A 7,934-nucleotide genomic window follows, 5' to 3' on the forward strand; every position below is an offset into this window, starting at 1 on the left:
TTATTTGAACCACAATTAGATAAACTCACTGGCATGATCTTGAGATACAAATTCATGATGATTGGATTGACCTCATAAACTAATAGTTGCATAATTTTTAATGTCTAGACCAAAGATTTTAAATGCATAAAAATATGCATTTTTAAAATTCAAGTAAAATTGTACAAATCACATACCTGGATGGAAAATATTTTTCAAAAATTCGGCATGCAGAATGATGTCTTTAAATACTTCAAAACTTTTTGGCCTAAACATCAGTTACAATTTTAAGTAACCTTGGGGCCAAAATAGCTGCACTAAATAGTACATCAGAATATTACTAAATATTAATGTTTTCTATAGAAGACACTAATTTTAACAAATCACCTTATATAGAAACGGTCATGAAAATCAATAGACAAAAATATATGTTCAATTTTCTTAGTAATCAAAGAAATCCCTATTAACGTGAGTTGAGATACTAGTGCTAAACACGGGCAAGCACAATGCAGCCGTAAGTGTGCTCTGTTACTGTTAAACATCTAACGTTGATGGGCTTCTAAAGCATCGTACACTTTTCCATGAGCTACACCGGAGAATTAACTTCACAATATTGTATATTATATGCAAACTTGGTTTACATTCATGTTTCTAAGTTGAGTGTCATATTCAGTCACAGCAATAGTCTGTATAAAGACTATGTGGGAAAGGTGCTAAATATTAAGTATATATAAAGTTAGAAGTTTACCAAAGCTTGAAATTATGCATAGACATAAAAAGTTATTACTTGAGGCATGGAGTAACCCCAGTTGATTCCTTTTTTCTTTCCCAAGTATTAAATGTTATACTGGGTAATTTTTAAAATACAGGGAATGAATCAACACTGACAAGAGTGGAAGATGGTTTTAAAATCTGAGTGGTTACGGAGCCACTCACATCTCCCCTTTCCCTTTGTGAAGAAAGCTGGGGAGATCCTTGGGGTCTCATTAACAAGTTTCAGGGCCAGGAGTATTAATGGTCAGGGTTTTGGGACACAGCTGCCCTGATAAGCATATTTTTGGACCCATTTTTTCCTCTTGAGCTGTAATATTCCCAGTGGACCAATAGCAGTCACTGTGGCTGGTCTCCAGTAGGTTCCAGCATTCTCTGAATTTACTGTGAAATAACGAGCATAGCCCTCCAAGGATCTTGTTCTTAGTAAATTGTGGACAACCAGGTCTGGGTGAGCATTTACCTCTCCATCATACGAATTGCTGCTAAGTGTTTGCCTTTAATTTCCCCAATGGTTTAACACGGTTTAAAAATAATAAAACAGCTGGTGGAAAGCTCTGGCATAAAGTTTGGTAACATTTCAAGAATGAGAACTGAAAAATGCATAAGGATATAATGTGGGTTTCATCAGTAAAAATCTGGCTGAGAACTGAATTTTCATCATTTTCCATCTGTCCATTGTGGCCTGGTTGTGGTGGAATGTACCGAGGGGCCCTGGTGTGAGTTTCCTGTCTACCAGCCAGTGGGCTGCAGCTTCCATCATTTTTGTTGTCCTTTGTTCACATACCAAATAAGTCAAAACTGCAGAGGTCTTCAAACCATTCTGAAAGTGCACCTGTGGTCACACATACTGCATACGTTCATGTGCCTTGATTCTAGGCTTCCTGAAGACAGATGATGTCTTACATTCTTTCAGGTCCTTTTGGAATATCAAACTTGGGCTTTACCCAGTGTGCCTCTTGGGAAATGTTTGTGGGAGGAAGGAATTGATGTCTACTTTGTCCTGTTGGAGAACAGCATAGAACAATTACACTGTCACTGTTTGAAGAGAACCATGTTCCTCTGGGGAAGTTTCCTTAAGCCTCGTTTTCAACTGTAGAATGGTCTAGTATCTTACAAAGTTGTTCAGAAATGTAAAATTTATGAATCGGTTATTACTATTTGCAGGTGAATGCATATACAAGTAGATATTTTTCTAATTTGGTATCGCACCTAAATTTCTTGGCTCAATTATAATTTGGGTTGTTTCATTCTGGAGGACTTGTTTGGATGAAGGTACTTGGAGCCGTCGTATTCTCAGAAAGGGATGATACCTCTAGACCAGAGCTGTCTAGTAGAAATCCTAGGGGAGCCACAGAGATAATTCTAAATTTTCTAGTAACCACATCAAAAATGTAAAATAAGTGAAAATTTTAATCTAGATCCAAATGTATCTAAAATATTTACCACATAATCAATATAAAGTTTTAAGGAGCTATGCTGCATATATTTTTAACAAGATTTGGAATTCTTAATGTAACTTGTACTGACGGCGCATCTTGACTTTGGAGCATCATGTCTCGGGCTCCACTGGACAGTGCAGCTCCGTACGATGCAGAGAAGCTATCCACATACCGCATTTAGGGACACATGAGTTAAGATTTAACGATATGTATTATACATGCATAATCTAACTTCGAGGTTTGAGATCCCTTTTGGGATACACTATTTCTAATATTCATAAAATGTTATACTACCATTTAACTTAATTGTTAACAAGTCGTATGTTAACTAGTAGTTTTCTGCTGCAAGAAGGAAAGCAAACACGGCTTGACCCTAAACATTTTCTCCCGTGATTTCTTCCTATGAATTCTTGAAGGACTTCTCATAACTCAGCTCTTTTATTCAACGCAGGCTCGTTTTCAAATATGCTGCCTGATAAGTTGAGCACTCGCATTTGACAATGTACAAACGTGTCCAGAATGGTAGAAATTAGGTCAGATCAATGCAGTTATTCAATAGGCAACATATGTACTCTTGGTGATATTCAAACTGGGAGAACTCGAGTCTAGTATAAGAACAGTCTAGGATGGGGACAATCCTCCTTTCCTCCCACCACCCTCTCCTATTCAATCAGGCTGGTTCCTTAAGTGCATCCCCCCGATGTAAGGTGGTACTCGAAAGATAGAAGTGAATGTGGTCATGAACAGAAAGATTGTTTCATCATGAACTCTAAATAGTCACCAAATCAAGAAAATCATCCTGAACTATGAGATGTAGCACAATCCTGCTCAGGCAGCTCTCAGGAAATTGTTATGAGCTTCAGGAAGATGACTTTACCTTGGTTTGTTCATGACTGCTTCATAATGTTTTAGGTAAATCAGACACCTTTCCCAACCTAACCGATATGTCTCTCTTGTGTACCCTACAGAGCTATGGAGCGGGGCAATTATTCCGTGTATGCCGACTTCATCCTCTTGGGTTTGTTCAGCAACGCCCGTTTGCCCTGGCTTCTCTTTGCCCTCGTTCTCCTGGTCTTTGTCATCTCCTTCCATCTTCCACTCAAATGGCCTCCCTCATGGACATCACTGTGTTTCCATTGATGCTTAAAATGCTGATTGGACCAGGTGATGAGCCAGAGAGCCATTTCCTTTGCAGGATGCACTGCCCAACACTTCCTCTACCTGACCTTAGCAGGGGCTGAGTTCTTCCTCCTAGGACTCATGTCCTATGATCGCTACATAGCCGTCTGCAACCCTCTCCCCTACCCTGTCCTCATGAGCCGCAGGGTCTGCTGGTTGATTGTGGCGGCAGCCTGGCTGGAAGGGTCTGTGGATGGTTTCCTGCTCACCCCCGTCACCATGCAGTTCCCCTTCTGTGCCTCTCGGGAGATCAACCACTTCTTCTGCGAGGTCCCTGCCCTTCTGAAGCTCTCCTGCCACGGACACGTCGGCCTACGAGACAGCCATGTATGTCTGTTGCATTATGATGCTCCTCATCCCTTTCTCTGTCATCTCAGCCTCAGTACACAAGAATTCTCATGACTGTTTATAGGATGAGTGAGGCAGAAGGGGAGGCGAAAGGCTGTGGCCACCTGCTCCTCACACATGGTGGTTGTCGGCCTCTTCTATGGGGCTGCCATGGCACACATGTGCTGCCTCACTCTTACCACACCCTGAGCAGGACAAAGCTGTGTCTGCCTTCTACACCATCCTCACTCCCATGCTCAACCCACTCATTTATAGCCTTAGGAACAAGGATGTCCAGGGGGGCCCTACAGAAGGTGGTGGGGAGGTGTGTGTCCTCAGGAAAGGTAACCACTTTCTAAAGAAACTGCATATGCTGCTGGAGATTTGAAATGAAGGATACAAGACTGTCATTGCCCTTGAATTTAAATATTCTCTGCCTGGAAACAAGTCGCCCCCATGCCAGCAACTGTGGGGCATTTGAGGTTTGGAAAGCTGCCTGGGATTTTAAGGATTTCATTTTTGAAAGGAATGAAGGTTCTGAACGATGAAGAGTCTGGGATGGCGTAGGCATAAAGTTGGGGTTTAGTAGTTGCCCATCAGCTTTTAACAAGGTTGTGCATTCCACTAAAAATCACGGAGTAGGCTGTTTCTGGCTCCGCTCAGTCAAGACAAAAGAAACGGTCGTCTTCAGCTGCTTCCCTGACTTCTCCCGACTTCTCCCCTTTAGACACTGTCCATTGACCATATAAAGAATCAACTCATCAAATACCATATTTCAAAGATAGCAGTCACCATCTTATCCTCGGAGGCTGTGTTCTAAGACTCCCGAGGGAAGCCTGAAACCATAGTATAGAACCTGATGTCGGTCTCAACACATATTTGCTCATCTTCTACCTTAAATGTAATGCGTTTTTTTCTTACCTAAACACTTATCACACACCATGGCTGTAAGTTTTGCAGTTTGAGGTGCAACAGCAAAATTACCACAAATGTGTTTTTCTTCTACACAATTTCAAAGATAGAAGATGATTCTTACTGTAGATCTCAGCAACCTCAGCATATAACTTTTTTTCTTGCCAGAACCTCCAGTTAAGAACTTATTGGAATGTGTCTGACATGGGCTGGCTGTGTCCCCACCCAAATATCATCTTGAATTCTAGCTCCTATAGTCCCCATATAGTACGAGGGGCCTTGGTGGGAGGTAATTGAATCCTGGGGGGGAGGGTTTCCCATGCTGTTCTCATGATGAATAAGTCTCATGAGATCTGATGGTTTTACAAAGGGTGGCTCCCCTGCACATGCCTCTTACCTACTGCCATGTAGGACATGCCTTTCCTTCTCCTTCACCTTCCAGCATGGTTGTGAGGTCTCCCCAGCCGTGTGGAACTGTGAGCCCATTTAACCTCTTCATAAATTACCCAGTCTTGGGTGTTTTATAGCAGTGTGAAAACAGATTAAGTATCTTTCAGAGACGTGAGCAGAGGGCCAATATCTTTAGAAATATACAAAGAACCCTTAAAAATTAAGTCTTATGGTAACAGGGTTTTTCCAAATACAGATCGACCCTAAATGTCAAGTGTCACTGTGGAGTGGAGTGAGTGGGCAGGCAGAATTATTTGCAATTAAAACACTGAGAAGCTAAACTCCAAACTGTGGGAGTCACTCTTAGCTTGTAGCAACGAAGTCTATACCTACTGATATAAAAGGATTACTTCTTAAAGAGTTAAAGGGAAAGAAAAGAGAAAAAAACATGAAAAGATCGAGATGCCACAAAATACCTTTTATATAAGTTACTCTATTTTTACAAGATAACTAAGTTCAATGCTAGACAAAACATTTGTGACACATGAGTTAGAAACTAATACCAATCAATACATTGTTCACAGGTCGTATTTTTCCTTAGGAAAGTTAATAGAAGCCCACCCTAATTGACATAGCAGCACTTCTCAAACACTTTCATGACATAACTATAAAAATATAGTTTTATGGCACATTGAGGAAAACTGGCTGTTGACAGCAGAATCAACACCCCTGTGGCTGTAGCCAAATCGGGCACTGAGACCAATCCAGGGTTGTAGAGGATCAATATTGATCGTAACTCATTTGTGGCTCTGTAGACACATCACACCAGAGGGAAGAGTCTATCCAATCAATCCAATAGCTAGTTGGAGAACTTTATAGATGACACATAAAATATTCTTTAGGAAGAATTATTGAATCACATTCTAAAGGCTGAAAAGGTATACAGAAAACCCTGTATCTGTAACATGGGGCATGAGGTATAAGGTATGTGTCGAATGGATTTGTGATGACTGGAAATGGTAAGTAATGTGCCCATTAGCCGACTGAATGCATGAAAAGCATTCAGTGATGTTATTACTGTTACGGAAGTCGTTCTGCTCCCCAAACAAGACCACCTTTTCCCCATTAGGGAAATGTTAGGAAGTTCAATTTTCCTAATGTTTAAATATCAATATACTCTTGTGAAAAATTTTTAGAAAATGTATAACTTGTTTTATCCTCACTTCTCTACCCATTGCATCCTTTCCCTCATTCTAGTTTCTCATGTCTCCTTTATTCCTACTGAACTCAGTATTCTGTACTATGCATAAGACAAATAGTTCTGAAGAACACTTAACCTGTGTAACAAATACTTTTGTGAAAATAGAAGATAGGAGAAAGTAGAAGGAAAATAACTCTTGGGACCCAAACTCAGCCAAAGGGAAAAGTCAAGCTTGGGAACTGTCATGCAAAACTATATTCCATATTGTTCCTGACTGGATAGCTACAGACTCCATACTGTTCCCGAATGGATAGCTACACAGGGAGGTTACATCCCTCCCCAAGGGACCTCCCTCACAATTTGCTCCCAAGGAAATTCCTTGCTGGCCCAAAGATCTTGACTCTAAAACCATTCTGTTGAATATTGTGCTGACAATGTAAATGAGCGGCTTATCTTCAGAGGCAGTGGACAGACAGGCCTTGGGAGTCATCCCTCCACTTCCCTGAAAGAAATGCATATTTGACTTCCCTCTGTGTCCGTTTATATACAAATCCAGATTGAGCAGGAGGTGAATGCCCAGCTGACTGTTCCTCTAAACCCTCTCCTTTCACATCTAAAGTGCGAATTCAGTGAACACTGATCAAAGCCTTGAAAGAAGGCAACCACTTACTTCATTTATCCAGTTTTTCTCAAATGCCCACTGTTTCCCTTTTTAAATATTGAAATCTCCCCAACCCTCTTTGGAAGAAGCACAAATCTCAGATGCTCCTGTCATTTTGTTCCTTTTTCCCAGGTGCATCCTCAACCTCGGCACCAGAAACCTCTACACTGAGACTTGGCTCCAATGCTCTTTGGTTCACACTTATATTTACAACTAAATATTTCTCCCCAAACAAAATATGCCAGTGACTTTTGAGAAAACAGGTTTTTTTAAAGAAATTTTAAAAATTTCGATTTAGAGCCAGGGCTCTTGTCCCCAGATCACTTCTCAAAAATCTCTCTGGAGAGATGCCAAGATTCAGTAAGACATTTTCACGATGAAATAGCAAGAAACAATTCCAGTCCTTTCCTTGGGAAAACAATGCACCCTCTGCAAGAAAGGGATGGGCTGCTTCTAAAATTCATGGTAACCCAGTCAACCTGGTTAATTGCTAGCCAGAATTCTTCCTGGGGGATTTGGGAATCTATTAGTGAAGACTTTCTGACCTAGCCTCACCCCCACACACATGTATTTAAGAGGTCTGACTTTCCACTGCTGCTTTAGAAAGACTTGGACCCAGCTTATCTGAGGTAGGATCTTAGATTTCATGAAAAACAGAACATTACCCAGATATTGGGATGTTTCCTTTAGGTATTACTCTGTAACTGTTAGAAGGCTACCTTACTGTGAGCTTATCTGCTGATAACCGAAGCAGTGGTCCTTCTCAGGATCAAGAAGCATAAATGCATATATTCAATAATCGGCAAACAGATGACTGAAAAAGGGGCATTTAGCATGAAACGTGGGAAGCTAAGGGAAATCTAATAGTTTAGAATAATATGAAGAGATTTACTGGAGGAAAATGGCGTTGTAAAAGCTGACAGCTGGAAGAAAGTTTCAGACTTTAACTGGTAGCAAGTGTGCGTATTACTGGATAAGCATAGATTGCCCTCTGAATATTTTGTTAAAATTTTAATTTACATTTTAAATGACAATTGCTCCCTTTCATATGTATTTAGGTGTGGCTGAAGAC

General features: G+C 40.7%; 1 pseudogene; it reads left to right on the forward strand.

The window, feature by feature from the left end:
• Positions 1-586: 586 nt before the first annotated feature.
• Positions 587-7,231, forward strand: LOC110742250 (annotated as a pseudogene).
• The last annotated feature ends 703 nt before the right edge of the window (positions 7,232-7,934 follow it).

The sequence above is a fragment of the Papio anubis genome, unplaced genomic scaffold (genome assembly GCF_008728515.1).
Source record: "Papio anubis isolate 15944 unplaced genomic scaffold, Panubis1.0 scaffold609, whole genome shotgun sequence".
In the NCBI taxonomy this organism is placed as follows: Eukaryota; Metazoa; Chordata; class Mammalia; order Primates; family Cercopithecidae; genus Papio; species Papio anubis.